This window comes from Mustela nivalis (genome assembly GCF_964662115.1).
Source record: "Mustela nivalis genome assembly, chromosome: 10".
NCBI classification, from domain to species: domain Eukaryota; kingdom Metazoa; phylum Chordata; class Mammalia; order Carnivora; family Mustelidae; genus Mustela; species Mustela nivalis.
Window position 1 is genome coordinate 85,908,534 of NC_139029.1, and position 15,618 is coordinate 85,924,151.

Here is a 15,618-nt window from a genome sequence, read left to right on the forward strand (position 1 = left end):
GAGAAGTGAACCCTAGGACATGCTCAGTTTTAGATGTCAGGTATATGAAGAAGAGGTAGAAGCCAAATAAAGGTATCTCAGATAGGAAGGGGTAGTGAAATGTAGCAGATCTGTTCTTGACAGATTTCTTCTTGACAAACTGATTGGATGAATGGAAGAAATGAGAAGAGGTATTAAAGAGAATTGTTGAGAAGAAGTTAATATAGTGAGAATTTTGAACAACTGTGTTGGAGAGTCTTGCTCTTAGAGGGATGGAGAAATGGACTGTTAATGCAGGGGGATGTAGTAGCAAGCTTTTTTGTTTTGTTTTGTTTTATAAAGATTGAAGATACAGCAGGTTTGTGTGGATTAATCCAGTAGGACTAATCCAGCAGAGGAAAAGACAAATATGATGCAGGAGGGAGAAGGAGGAGCTATAAATACAGTATACAAATGAAGTTAGTTTTAAAGATGGACGTGTAAACATAATAGCAGTGGGAGAAAGGTAGATTATGAAGGTCCAGATATTTGTAGTTTGCTAGATATATAGGAGGAGCATGTAAAAGTTGTATTATATTTTTTTGGTGAAATAGGAAGCAAGGTCACAGAGGGAAAGAATATTGGATTGAGGAAAGAAAAAAGGTATAAAATAGTCACTTCGGGAAGTGGCAGAGTGAATATATTATTGGAAAGATGGCTAGATAGCACTTAAGGAGGTCAGTTGAAGTCTGTTAATTTAAATGAGACTAGTCAAATGATTCTGTATTTTCAATTATGTTTAGCCTTGGTGCTATCATTGAGTAGACAAGAGTTGAATTTAATGAAAGTTGTGATTTTCCTAGATGAATACAACAAAGTGGGAGAAAGGAAAAGGTGTTGGTATATTCAAGGGAATGATTATAAAGAAAAGACAGAGATCTGGGTCAAGAGCAAAGTGAGAAAATGAAGGTTGAGAAATAATAGGAAAGTGGTATGATCAATTATAGATTATAGTATGATTGAAGATACGTTGAGTTATTTACTAGAGGTGGGAAGTAGAAGTTGGGGAGGTTGAAATAACCGAATAAAGTAATAAGTTGACAAAGGCATAGAGAATACAGTAATTAGTGACTGTAAGTTCTAGGATCTAAACATGGTAGTTGAGTGAAAACAGGGTCATGGAAAGAGATGAATTAAAGAAGAAACTTGAATATTAAAAGGATCATCTAAGGGATTTCAAAATTACCATGACAAGAATAGTGAGCCAAGCAAGATCTAAGTAAAATTATTCCTTAGAACATGTGATCTTGTTAGATATGCAAAACGTAATATTTTAAAAAGTAAATTTATAAAACTCTTGAGTCTCCATCTTTCTATAGTGACAGGAAATTCAGCCTAAATTTACTGAAAACTAGTATATTACTAGTTTATTATAATAGTATATATACCAGTATAGTATACATAGTATAGTATATACTATATATACATAATATATATATACCAGTATAGTATACATGGTATATATTACTAGTATACTAGTTATATATACTAGTATAAAACTAGTGTATTACAGTGGTTTTATAGGTGTAGATTCTGACATCACATCTTGTTTCTAAGGTTTAATTGCTTTATGGCCTTGGGTAGGTTCTGTCAGTTTCCATGGAGATAATAAATACTTGTGATAGTGTTGTAAAGTTGATTTGATGAATATAAAATACTTATAAAACAAGTCTGGTGTGTGTGTATGTAAATGTGTGTGTGTGTGTGTGTGTGTGTGTGTGTTTATAGTCAAGTTTTCAATAAATACTAAGTCTTGTAGTGGTTGTGGTGGTTCTCAACTCACACCAATTACAGGTGATACAAAGATTTTGATATCTTAGACAAGACTTCAATCATTTACCCTCTGTGATGTGTGTGTGTGTGTTTATAGTCAAGTTTTCAATAAATACTAAGTCTTGTAGTGGTTGTGGTGGTTCTCAACTCACACCAATTACAGGTGATACAAAGATTTTGATATCTTAGACAAGACTTCAATCATCTACCCTCTGTGATGACCAGCACTTCTCTCTTCTGAGAGAGGAAAAATTGCCTCGATTATTCAAGGTTCTTCTAGCTGTTCTAAGAATTAAATTTATGTGAGACATACTCCTAATTTCTTAACCTTAAGTTAGCTTTAATACTGAATATTTTCCCAGTTCACGTGAACTGGAAATTCACTTTTTTTTTTTATTTTGAAAATTTTTATGAATACAAAACTTACGTAAGTGCTTAATTTCTTTAAGCCAATCAGATAGAGCTCTTTTACAAATTAATTTTAGCAATTCTAACTGGTGGTAGAAAATGCTGTATAGCCACAATGGACACATAGTGACAGATGCAGAAACCTTACTTTTATTAATATTTGAGGAGAAAAGGGGCAAGAGAACCCTTTTGCAGTTTCATTTTTTAGGAAGACCTACTTTCTTCTTTTTTCCTTTACTTAGTTGCGGAGATTCAGAGATTCAGAGATAAAAGATTTATAACTTTAAGAGACAGAAAGAATGTAAGCCCCCCCCCCCCCCCAAGAATTATAGGGTAATTGCTATTAAGAATTTTCTTTCCTTAAGTACAGGACAATTCTGTTTCAGTATCCTAGTTATTTTATAATACCTATAAGCATTTTGAGAGGAATAGGTGAGGTTTTGGGATTGGTAGAGATGGCAGGCAGGGTTGGGGGGGGGTTGCTTCTAGAGTTGTATTTCTGGTTTTGTGGAGATTGGTAGGCAAAGTTGTTGCTAATTCCCAGAAAGAACTGAATTACAGCCTGAATATCAAGAGACTGATTAGCCTTTTTAACTAAACTTGCCACTTTAGATGAGGGAGATTTCCAAATAAAGTAGGAATCAGAAGATTTATATCTTTGTTAAAAAAAGAAAAAGAAAAGAAAAAGTCTATATAAATCATTTTAACAAAAGCCTTCTTTCTTCACAATTCAATCTTGGCTTCTTTAGCCCCTGAATATCAGCCTTCAGCTGTTGAATTGTAGGAGGGCCAGAAAAAATTATGGTCATCTGTTTTCTTTGGTAGTGGGGAGGATGTGAATGGCTACTAGTCTTTCCAATTTCTCTTTAAATTTGGGGGATCTTCTAAAAGTGGAGGTAAAATTGGGCTTTATAAGACTAGCTGCTATCCAAGGGACATGAAATTTTTTCCCTCCTGGGTTTGGGGTGGGAGGAGTGGATCCAGTGTACATCTGCAAAGGACATGACATAAGAATGCCTAAAGCTGGCAGAGCCTGATTGCAGAGTTTTAGAAAGTAGGAGTTTTGAAAAATAGCAAAGTGAGCCTCATCACATGTCTTCGGTGGTTCTGTTATACTCACTTCATGAGTTTTAGCATTTATGTGAGTAACCTACATACTTTGACTCTAGCAGATAGGCTAGAGTGCTCTCTGTAAATCTTATAAGGAAAGGTAAGTTAAAACAGGTGGACAGAGCTGGTTTTTAAGAAGAATTTAACTTGGATGTGGATATCAGTTTTTGTCTTAGTCTAACTTCTGTTCTTTCACTTTTTTAAGGGAGTCCCTAGGTCCCTAACCCTAGTAAGTATACTAATAAGATAATTGACAGCTCTGTATAAGGATTTTTTTTTCCTTTGAAATGTAACCAGTTTAAAAGATTTATTGTCTGACCGTTGATGAGTAGAATCTTACTATTTTTTTTTTTTTAATACTGTATTTATTTGAGAGAGAGAGCACAAGGTGGGAAGGTAAGGATAGAGGGAGAGGGAGAAGCGGGCTTCCTGCTGAGCAGGGAGCCCAATACAGGGCTCAATCCCAGAACCCTGGGATCGTGACCTAAGCTGAAAGCAGATGCTTAACCAACTGAGCCAGGTGTCCAGGATCTTACTAATTTTAAAGCAACTCAAACAAATAAGCCTTTTTATGGAAAGACACAGAGAAACATTCTAGGCTTAGGCCATGGATGCAAGTGGCATCCCTGGGGAGGGCATAGATGATGCAGTCCCCATGATCTAAAAGTTTATTCCCAGAAGTAGTGTAGCAGATGCTTTTGTTACATAGGCAGTAAGGATGCTTCAGTGAAAACAGTGTCATTGGTCGCCCACAAAAACTTGAAATGCCTCTAGTCATAGACCTACTAATCTGTGACACCAGGCAGGTGCTACTGAAAATGGGGCACTTCAGCACTAACAAAGCACAAAGGTTAAGAGCACAAAAATCCCTTATGGACTACAGCCTGTTATGACTTACTGTTCTGAGGGTTGTCATGGCTAGATAGAGAATGCCACTAGCAACTTTGTCTTAGAACCCCACTCTTAACTTGGCTACCAAGGTATACCCCAGTAAGTGCTTTGTCTGCATGGTGGAGACCAGAGAGAATAAAGCAAGTTCTCAAGACAAAAGGAAAGCCCTTATCCAGATCTTATGTGTGAGACCCACAGCAAAGTTTGTCGAAACATATGCCAGTCTGTTGAGAATCATGAACTCAACAGTCTATAATGTTAGTTTGAATAGCAGGCTTATAAGGGCCTATACTGGTATTTCCCTATAATAATTCCCTTTTATAACAACACAAAAGATAAAATTAGTGACCATCTCTGGGAGGAAAGAGAGTACTCTACCGAATTTATCAGAGATGCTGAGCCCATGGAACTCTTTCCAAAAATATTTTCTCCTAATTCAGATTTAGAAAAAAAAAAAAAAAAAAAAGGACCATCACCACTCTTGCTTCACCAGATCTTGCAGACAGTTTCCAGGAGGCTGACGTGGTAAGAAATCTTACCTTTGCTAGCTGTTTGTCAGATGTCCCAGAATTTCTCAGCTATAGCAATCACAGGGTTAATAATATTTAGCCAGTTAAAGTTTATCCTGCCAACTAGCTAACTATTGAGGAAGAAAAAATTTGCTTCAAGATTCTTCTAATTGGTCTAAGAATTAAATTGACATGAAACAGATTAGCAGTAGGAAAAACAAATTATAATTAAATGTACATGGAGGCCTAATAATGGCATTGAGTCTCAAATGTCCAAGTCCTATGCTTTTATGCATTTTAGGCAGATGTTGCCAGGTGAACTGCAGAGACCCTGGACCCTGGGTCCTCAACCTAGCCCATCCTGAAGGAGTCACCAAAAGTTCTCTATCTTGAGAAAAGATTCAAGGACACACTCAACACAGTAGATAAGTGACATAACTGGGGAAGTTTATTAAAGTGAAAAGCACTCTAGAGATAGGAGAGCAAGTAAGCTCGAGAGCGAGCGTGTGTGAGCCCTATGTGCTCTGAAGATTGGGTTTCTGTCTTTATTGACAGTTGTTAACTAGAGGGTAGAATATTTATTACCTAGGGCAGGAAGAAGGGTTTTGTACTTTTTCTTCCTAATTTGGCCAGGGGTTTGCTGTCTTGGTATCCATCATCTTGGACCTTTCTAGTTTGATCAGGCTTCTTGTGGAATGGTGCCAGGATAGGCCTCTGACTTTCCTAGCTGCTTTGTTAGAACCTAACTTCCTCTTCGAACAGGAAGAGACATTTATCAACAAGGACTTTAAAAGATAAAGAAAACTTAGAATTTGGGCTGTAATTGTAAATTACTAAAAGTAGTATGACTTATTTATACAACTTTTTAACCTCTGAATTCCCCATCTCATGATAAGGATATCTCAGGGAGAGTACCTTTCACATGGGAGATTTATTTCCTGCTTTGTGGAGATAAGGTGGAAAAGGGAAGAGCATTCTTAATAATTAGTATATCAGAGTGACACATTTGGGACTACCTGTCCTTGGCCCCCACACTTCCGTGCCACAATTAGACCATGAGAGTTTGACAAGTGTAAGAGTGTTGGTGTCTAAGAATTAACCTGTTTGTGGATAATGCCATTCCACTCTGTTTCATAAATTGAGGATATGACCCAAATAGGTCCAATCAGAAGAATTTCCAGTTCTTGTACAGATTTCTTTCTTTCTTTTTTTTTTTTTTAACTAGGTAGGACTATTCCTGGAGCTGCTAATAACTATTATCCTGATAATTGTGATGATAGTTCACTTTCAGTTAGTTGTTTTTTTTTTGTTGTTGTTGTTGTTGTTGTTTTAAATTCATACTGGAAAAGTACTAATAATTTAAACCTGTAGCAAAAGCCTGAACAGCTAGTGTGTCATGGAATTTTTTAGTTACTTTAAATGAAACAAGCTTGAAATAAGTACATTTTCCATTTGCTGGACGGATTTGGCACTCTACAGACTAACTGTGGGTCATAGATGTCATCCTTAAGGACTGAAGTTTCATATAAACCACATGAAGTGAGAGTTTAAAGGCCTTCTCCAAAGGAAAAGCAGAGAGCTATGAAATCAAGAGAGAAAGTAGGTGCTACACAGCCAAAACCAAATGTTTTACTACAGGTTATGATATATAAAACTCGTATTTCCACATGGTAGTTTTCCACTTATGCCTTCTACAGAGGCTGGGAATGGTATGAGGCAAGTGAGACAAATATGGTATAAAATTAAAGGAGTCACTCAGACTAATGTAAGTCTCTTCATCCCAATTTAGTAGCATGGCTCTGCCTCCTACTGTTAGTAGCATGAATAGAATCAACATAAACCTGATTAGGTAAATCAAACAAAAGGCCGTAGTTCAGTTTACTGCTTTAGATGATTTGGAAAGTATTTGCTATGCAAATGAGACTCCTTTAAAATCAGTATCAAGAGATAAGGCTTTTAAAAGAAGTAAGTAAGGGAATATATTAAGAACCTGAAATTCAAAAGGCACTGTACTGAGTGCTTGGAGCAATTTGATCTTAACCACTTTTTAAGAAGAGAGCACTTCCCATTGTGAGTAATGGAGAAGGTTTTGTTTTTCCTAATAAGCTTCAGCTGTAAATTAATAAGATACTTTTTTATATCTATACTTATCAATGCTTATAAAACAAAAATTATTGACCTTAGTATGATTGTTAGGAGAGATGAGAGCCACCCACATATGTTAGGCACATAAGAGAACTGATGATCTCAGGAGGAATAGTGTACTCCAAAAACTTAAGCTACTCTATATATATGCTACTCTGACATTTCCGGAAAGCAAACTGTTGTTAACGGTAGGGCATTCATGTAAAGGCCAGTAGGGAATCTAAAATAAACAGCTCAAACTCACCAAGTTTTGGGGGGAAAAAAAAAAAGTCCTGGGAAAGGGAGATTCTGTATCCCAACAAGCATAAGCTTCAATACCTTGGTGTGAAGCGAGGGGATTAAACAAAAACAAAACTTTAGAACATCTGTGATTGAAAGGGGTTCTATCCAAAAACTGCAACAATGAGAAAAGGGGCATTTAACTACACAAGAAATTTTAATTTTTCCAAATAACAATACAGCACTGACACCTGGATATTTGTAAATCTTAAGAATTCAAGAAAGTCTGAGTAAGAAATTAATTTATTGTTTGAAATTTCTCAGAGCTTAGAAAAAAGATACACAAAATATTAAAATTACTTTCGGAGACATTTAATATGCTGCTATGTAAGAAAAGGGTGGAAAGGAAAGTTTGAGGTTTGAATTGCACAGTTTTGTATATATTGTACATTTCTTTTAAAAAGTTATTTGAAGAATATTTTGATAAAATGTTAACATCTGTTAAATCTGGATCTTGGGACATGGGGCCTGTCATTTTTTTTTTTCTTTTACATTTTGCTGTATGACATATATCACAACTTGAATGAAAATAAAATAGTGGAACACCTCTAACCTAGTGTTTTGCAGCTGTTTTCATATTGTCCTCCCCAAAGGAACGTTTTTAGAATTTTTTTGACAATTGCTGTACATGAAATTTTAATATCGTAATATACTTTTTGATTTTGAAATATATATGTACCTGTCTTTATGGATAAAAATTGGAAGATTTTCTATCCTTTCCAAGAACTAAAAAAGAACACATGATACCATAAAACATTAACAAGTTCAAAACCTTAAGAGATCATATAATTTTCCCTGACCTTAGTTGATAAATTAGGTATCAGTAAAGAAAGATTTGAAAAATGCTTAAATTTCTGAATATTAAACAATATTTCTAAATAACATGGGTCAAGGCAGAATTCTGAGGAGAAATTAGATGGTATTTGAACTGAATGAAAGTGAAAATTGATCAGATATTTGTGGAATACACTAAAGGAGTGTTTAAAGGGAATTTGCTTATATTAGAAAAGAAGAAAAATCCAGATTGATGATTCATCTTTCTGCGTTAAGGAGCTGGAGAAAGAAGAGCAAAGTAAACACAGAGCAAGCAGATAAAGGAAGTAAAAATAAGCATTAATCAGTGAATTTGTAAGCAGAACAATAGAAAATATTGTAAACAAAGCTAGTTCCTAAAAAGACCAGTAGCATTGAAAAGGTTCTAGCCAAATTGCAAAGAAAAAACACCCCCAGAGCTGTAAGAAAATATTTGGAGTATTTTGAACAAATTTATTTCTGCAAATTTCCAACTTTGATGAAATGGGTCAGTATCATAAAAGAGACAAACTACTAAAGCTGTTTGAGAAGTAAGTAACCTGAATGATCCTACATCCACTTAATACATTTACTTTGTAGTTAAAAATGTTCCTTTCTTTCTTTCAAAGAAAACATAAGGCATAGATAGTGTTACTGGGTTAATTTTGCTAAATGTTAAATGAAACCAACAATTCTGTACGACATATACAAATTCATTTTATGAGTTCTGTACTACCCTGATGCTAAAACAAGATATAAGAAAACTATGTTACACTATTTCTCATGAGAGTAAATGTAAAAATCATCATCAAAATATTAAAGAAGATGAATCAAGCACTACGTGGAAAGTATTTTAAATCATGAAATGCAGTTTATCTTGGAAAATGCAGGCTAATCCAACCTTTGAAAATCAACTATAATCCATATCAATAGACCAAAGAAGAAAAAGCATATACTCATCTTAATGAATGAAAGCATTTGATAAAATTAAACGTTCCTAATAAAAAGTAATAGAGAAGAGCTTTCCTTAATCTGGCAAATAGTGTTTACAAAACTTACTACTACCCTAGTGGTTAAAAAACTGAATATTTTATTCCAAGATTGAGAACAAGTTAAGAAAGTAGATACCAATTCCTTCTTTTCAACATCTACTAACAGCCAGTGCATAAAACAAAAAAAGAAAAGCCATACAAATTGGAAATGAAGAAGTTAAATTGTCCTCATTCAGAGATGACATGATTGTTTATGTAGAAAATCCAAAGAATTAAGTCTCCTATAACTAATAAGTAAGGTAAGCAAGGTTGCAAGATTAAAAGTCAGTAAGTGGATATCAATTTTTTTTCTAAAAAATAAACCATTTGCAGTAGTACCAAAACAAATAATAGAAGTCTACCAAAATGTGTACCGACCCTGATAACCCTTCACCACTTTTGATAATGACAGGTGAAGATCTAAATGAGAGAGATACTGTGTACATGAGTCAGAAGACTCATGATTTTTAAGGACATCAACTCTGCCAAATTGATTCATTACTATGAAAAAATCCTAGCAGTATATTGTGTTGATATTGCCAAGCTGATTTAAATTTCTTTGGAAAAGCAACAACTAGAATAGCCTCGGATGGGGTGTGGAAATGGGGTGACTTAGACTACCTAATTCTAAGACTTATTAGAAAGCTTGGATAATCAAGTTGTGGTATTGGCAAACATGGACACAGATCATTGGAACAGAAAAGTCCAGGACTAGACCCACACATGTACCATAATTTTTGACAAAGGTGAGAAGGCAATTCAGTGGAGAAAAGATGGTCATTTCAACATATGATACTACAATAAATTGGACATCCGTGTGCTAAAAATTGAGAATAAAATCTCAGTATATTTTCTCATGAGAAAAATTTCTTCAAAAATGAGCCCTAGGCTAGGTATAAGTTGAAAAAGTATAGAATTCCTGGAAGAGGGGGGAACAAATAGGGTAAGTCTGCATGGCCTTACATAAACAAGTTCTTATATGCAACACTATAAAAAAATAAAGATAAATATGCCTTCATCAAATAAAAACTGTGTATTTTTCAGAAGACATAACTAAGAAGATGAAAGGAAAGTCACAGACTGGGAAAAATTTTTGCGAAGTATATATTTGAATTTTATCTGGAATATATAAAGAACTTTGAAAACTCAGAGAAAACAAATCCCCTGCCCCAAAAAAGGACAAAAAATTTGAATACTTTACCAAAGACTTAAAGATGGCAAATAAGCACATGAAAAGATGCACATCATTAGATCTTAAACAAATGTAAAATAGCCACAATAATGTATAGCACTACACACCTATTAGAATGGCTTAAAATGAATTTTGACAGTACCAACACTTGTCAAGAATGGAACACTACAGCTTGCAAACATTGCTAATTGAAGTACGAAATGGTCCAGCTGCTTAAAAAAACAGTTTCAAGAAGTTTGATATAAAGTGAAATATACAATTATATGGGACCTAGCTATCACACTTCCTGTTTAAGAGGAACAAAAAAGTATGGTCACCTGGAAAACAAATGAAAAACAAAAAACCTTGTATGTGAAAGGATAATGGGAACATGACAGAGTAGGAAGCACCAGGAATTTATCTCCCCACACAGATGACAATTGGAGTAGTAGAATTTTTTTGATGTAACTATTTTGGAACTCTATTAAGGCCTTTCAGTTTAACAGGAAAAATCTTGGACAGTAAATTGAAGTTAATTTCATTCAAATTTAGCTCTTAACATAGTAGTAGCGACCCATTTCCCCACCTCAGCCATATAACAGGCAACTGTATATGTGTTCCTGGGACAGCTTACACACAGCTAGTGGGCGTCAAGATAGGCAAAAAGAACCTCCACCTCCAAATATTGGGAATCAGGCTGATGGCTGATTTCTGCTTTTGATCACAGGAGTGCAAAGAAGTGGGAAGCCATGGTTCTACTTCTTTCCATTATAAGCATACAAACCCACATCCTGTGAAGTGACTTCCAAGGGTATAAAAGGACTGACATCCCTTTTATTCCCCGTTTCTTTTCTTTTCTTTTTTTTTTCTTTTTCTTTTCTTTTTTCTTTTCTCTCTTCTCCCCCCCCCCCCCCCCCTTTTGGGATTCAGGCATTAAAGACCAGGGCATTCATAAACAACTGCATGTATGGGAAAAATGAGAAATTGACCATAAATGCCCAGGGAAAGATTCAAACAAGATCTGAGAAGGCCTTAGGTTTCATACTTCAGACTGATCCTTAGCACAGAGAGCGAAAAACAATCAAAAGCAAATGATAGGGTTGCCTGGGTGACTCAGTTAAGCATCTGACTTTGATTTTTGGCTCAGGTCAGAATCTCGGGGTTTTGAGATTAAGCCCTGTGTCAGGCTCCACGCTGGGATTGGAGTTTGTTTAGGATTCTTCCTCTTCCTCTGCCCCTCCCCTGCTCATGTACAGGCACACATGGGCACATAGACTTTCTTGGTCTCAAAAAACCCCAGCAAACCCCAGGGAGGAATTTATTTCTAGAATTAAGATATTGTAAAAATGTCATTTCAAAAAGCACAAACAAAACAGAAATGTATGATCCATTCAAAAGAGATACAAACTACCTGAAGTAGATGATGGCATTTACTAGACAAAGTCTTTAAAACAACTTAGATGATCAAAAGATTAAAGAATGATATTCAGAAAGCTAAAAAGCAAAAGAGTTCTAGAGATGAAAAATACAGTAAGTGAAATGAAAAAAAATCACTGTAGAGGCGTTCCAAGGAAGATTTGAATAGGCAGAAGAATCAACAAACATGAAGATAAGACAATGAAAATTATTAAGTCTGAAGAACAGAAGCAAAAAAGATTGAAAAAAAGTGAACAGAGCCTGAGGGACCTGTTGGACACCAACAAGAAGATGTATCTACACTGTGGGAGTCCCAAAAAGAGAGAGATAGGGACAGAGAATATTTGAAAAAATAATGACTGAAAACTTCCTAAATCTGATGAAAATTACAAATACAGAGATCCAGGAAGTTAAACAAATTGCCAGTAAGATGAACGCAGAGACCCACATCAAGACACACTCTAATCAGACTTTCAAAAGACAAAAACAGAATCTTGAAAACTGTAAGAAGTGAACGGTCACAGGGGATACTGAGATTATCAGCAGATTTTTTTTTTTCATCAAAAACTTTGGAAAACCAGAAGGCACTGAGTACAAAGTGCTAAATGGAAAAAACAAAGAACAAACAAAACAAAAAAGGGCAAAAAAACAAACCTGCTAACCAGGAATCCTGTATCCAGCAAAACCTTTCTTCAAAAGTGAGGGAAAAATTAATCACAAATGACGTTTGAGAAAATTTGTTACCATCAGATCTGCTTTGGAAGAAATACTGAAAGGAGTCTTGCATAGTGAACTTAAAGGTCACTAGATAGTAATTCAAAGTTGTTTGAAGAAATGCGGCACTCAATAAAGGGAAATATATGGGCAATTATAAAAGTTAATATTGTAATAGTGGTTTATAACTATACCAGTTTTCTACATGATTTGTGAGACTAATACATTTTTAAAACAATTATAAGCCAATATTGTGACTGTGGCTAGTAACTCCACATGTTGTTTTCTACATAATTTGAGACTACTGACATTTAAAATAATTACTTATGTTTTGGGTTTTGGAGTACACAATATATGAAGATGTCCTTTGGGGGACTTAGACAATGAAATTAAGACAACTGTAAAGGCAGAGTTTTTGTCTGATACTGAAGAAGTGTTAATTTAGGATTGTTAAATGTAAACCCCATGATAACCACAAATAAAAGAGCTACAGAATAAACACAGAAGAAAATGAGAAAGTAAACACGTCACTACAAAAAAATCAACTCAACATAAGACTGTAAGGCAGGAATGAACAACAACAAAAGCTATAGGACATACAGAAAACAGACAAATTGATAGGAGATCCTCACTTTAAGTAATTAAGTATAAATGAACTTAACTCCTTAGTCAAAACACAATTGCAAGAGTGTATAAAGACACCTGATTCAACTATATGATGTCTAAGAGAAACACTTTAGATTCAAAGACACAAAGGGATTTAAAGTGAAAGGACGGAAAAAAACTTAAAGGATGGGAAAAGATAATGCATGCAAATAGTAATCAAAAGAGAGGAGGAGTGACTTTACTTATACTGACAAAAGAGACCTTAAATTGAAAAGATTCCAAGAGACAAGAAGGATTTTAATAAAAGTTTAATAGAGCAAAATAATATATCTATAGATTATAAACTATAAACATTTATGTGCCTAAAGAATATGAATTGAATGAAATATGAAGCAAAACTGACAGAGTTGAAAGGTGAAATAGTTTTACAATAATACTTCAAAACTTAAGTACTCCTTTTATGATGATAGAATGAGACAGAAGATAAGGAAATAGAGGACTCACATAATAAACCAACTAATCTAACATATACAGAACACTACCTAAGAACAGCAGGATACACATTCTTCCCAAGTGCACATGAGATATTTTCCAGGGTAGACTTCATTATCAAACCACAAATTAAGTTTCAGTAAATTTATAGAAAGGGGCATACAAAGTATATTTGACTGCAGCAGGATTCAATTAGAAATCAATAACGGACAGTTGGAAAATTCATTTTACCATTGAAATTAGACAACATTCTTGAACAGTAGGTCAGTTGGTCAAAAAATAAATCACATGAGAAGTTAGAAAACCCTTAGAGACAACTGAAAACCCAAACAAGGTACTAGAACTATGGGATGCAGCAAAAGTGCTAAGGGGAGAATTTATTGTTATAAATCACTCTCAAAAACAAAGTTCTCACACCAACAAGCAAACTCTATAACTTAAGGAACTAGAAAAAGAAAAATAATTAAATCCAAAGCTAGTAGAAGGAGGAAGTAATAAAAATTACAGATAAATGAAATAGAAAATAGAAAAAATAATAGAGAAAATCAGTGAAATCAAAAGTTGATTAGTTGAAAACATCAGCAAATTTGACATATTTATAACTGGATGTACTAATTAAAAAAATATTAAAATCGTAAGTTAAAGTGGGTACATTACTACAGATTCTACAAAAATAAAAAGGATTATAAGAGTATGATGAACAGTTCTACCCAAATTGAATAACTAGATGAAATGGACAAATTCCTAGAAATACAAAGCCTACTAAGAATAAATTACACACAAAAATAGAAATTCTGAATAGACCTATAACTAATAGGAAGATTGAATCAGTAATCAAAACTCTGACAATGAAAAGCCCTGGGACTGACAGCTTTACTAGTGAATTCTACAAAACATTTAAGGATGAAATAATACCAATTCTTCCCAGACTCATCCTAAAATTTGAAGAGCAGGCAACACTTCTTGGCTCATGCTGTGAAACTAACATTACCCTCATATCAAAGCCAGAAAAAAAAAAAAAAAAAAACAACATTACAAGAGAAAAAATACAGACCAATATCCCTTGTGAACGTTGATGCAAACAAACCTTTCAACCAAATACTAGCAAACTGAATTCAGCAGCATATTATAAGGATTACACATCATGACCAAGTGAAATCTATTCTTGGAATGCAAGGATGGTTCAACATATGGAAATTTATCAATGTAATATAAACTATGAAAAGAAAGAAGAACAGAAACTATATGGTCATTTAAATTGATACATAAAAAGCATTTCACACAATTTAATACATTTTTATGATAAAAACATTGAGTAAACTAGGAATAGAAGGAAAACTATCTCAACATAATAAAAGCTATATATGGATAACCCACAGTGAACATCATACACTGTGCTGAAAAGTAGGGAAAAGTTTTCCTGTACAATTAGGGACAAGTAAAAAAATTACCATTTTAATTATTTCTGTTCAACCTAGTGCTGGCAATTGTAGCCAGAGGAGTTAGGAAAACAAAAAGCATTCAAATTTAAAAGGAAGAAATGAAATTATCTCTGCTCACAGATGATAAGATTTTCAGCTTTATTGAGGTACAATTGAGAAATAAAATCTTAAGATAAAGTATACAACATGACTTAATATATACATATATTGTGGAAAGAATCTGCACCCCCCTATTTAGTTAATTAACGCATCTATCATTTGACATATTTACCTTTAAGGTTTCTCCACAAAGTTCAATTACAGAGTAGTGATATCACTTATAGTCTCCATGTTATACATTAGATCATCAAACCTTATTCATTTTATAGCTGAAAGTTTATACCCTTTATCAACCTTTTCTGTATTTATGCCACCCTTCAGTCCCTATTAAACACTTTTCTACTCTCAGACTATAGGTTTGACTTTTTCCCCTTTCTTTTTTAAATTCCACTTACAAGTGAAACAATGCAGTATTTTCCTTACTCTCTCTGGTTTATTTCACTTAGCATAATGCCCTTTCAAATACATCCATGTTGTCACAGATTACTGGGACTAGTGGATCATATGGTAATTCTGTTTTTACTTTTTTGAGGAAACTCTGTACTGTTTTCCATAGTGGTTGTATTTCTTTACATTCCCATCTACAGTGTACAGGGTTCTCTTTTTCACATCCTTTCTAGCATTTATTATCTCGTCTTCATGATGATAACCATTCTAACAGGTGGGAGATATTAGCTCTCTGTGTTGTTGTTGTTTTTTAAGATTTTATTTATTTATTTGAC

General features: G+C 34.2%; 1 protein-coding gene across 2 annotated transcripts in view; it reads left to right on the top strand.

The window, feature by feature from the left end:
* LOC309842381 (pancreatic alpha-amylase) overlaps positions 1–15,618 on the top strand; it is a 224,572-nt gene that overhangs the window by 184,645 nt on the left and 24,309 nt on the right. The window lies entirely within an intron of this gene.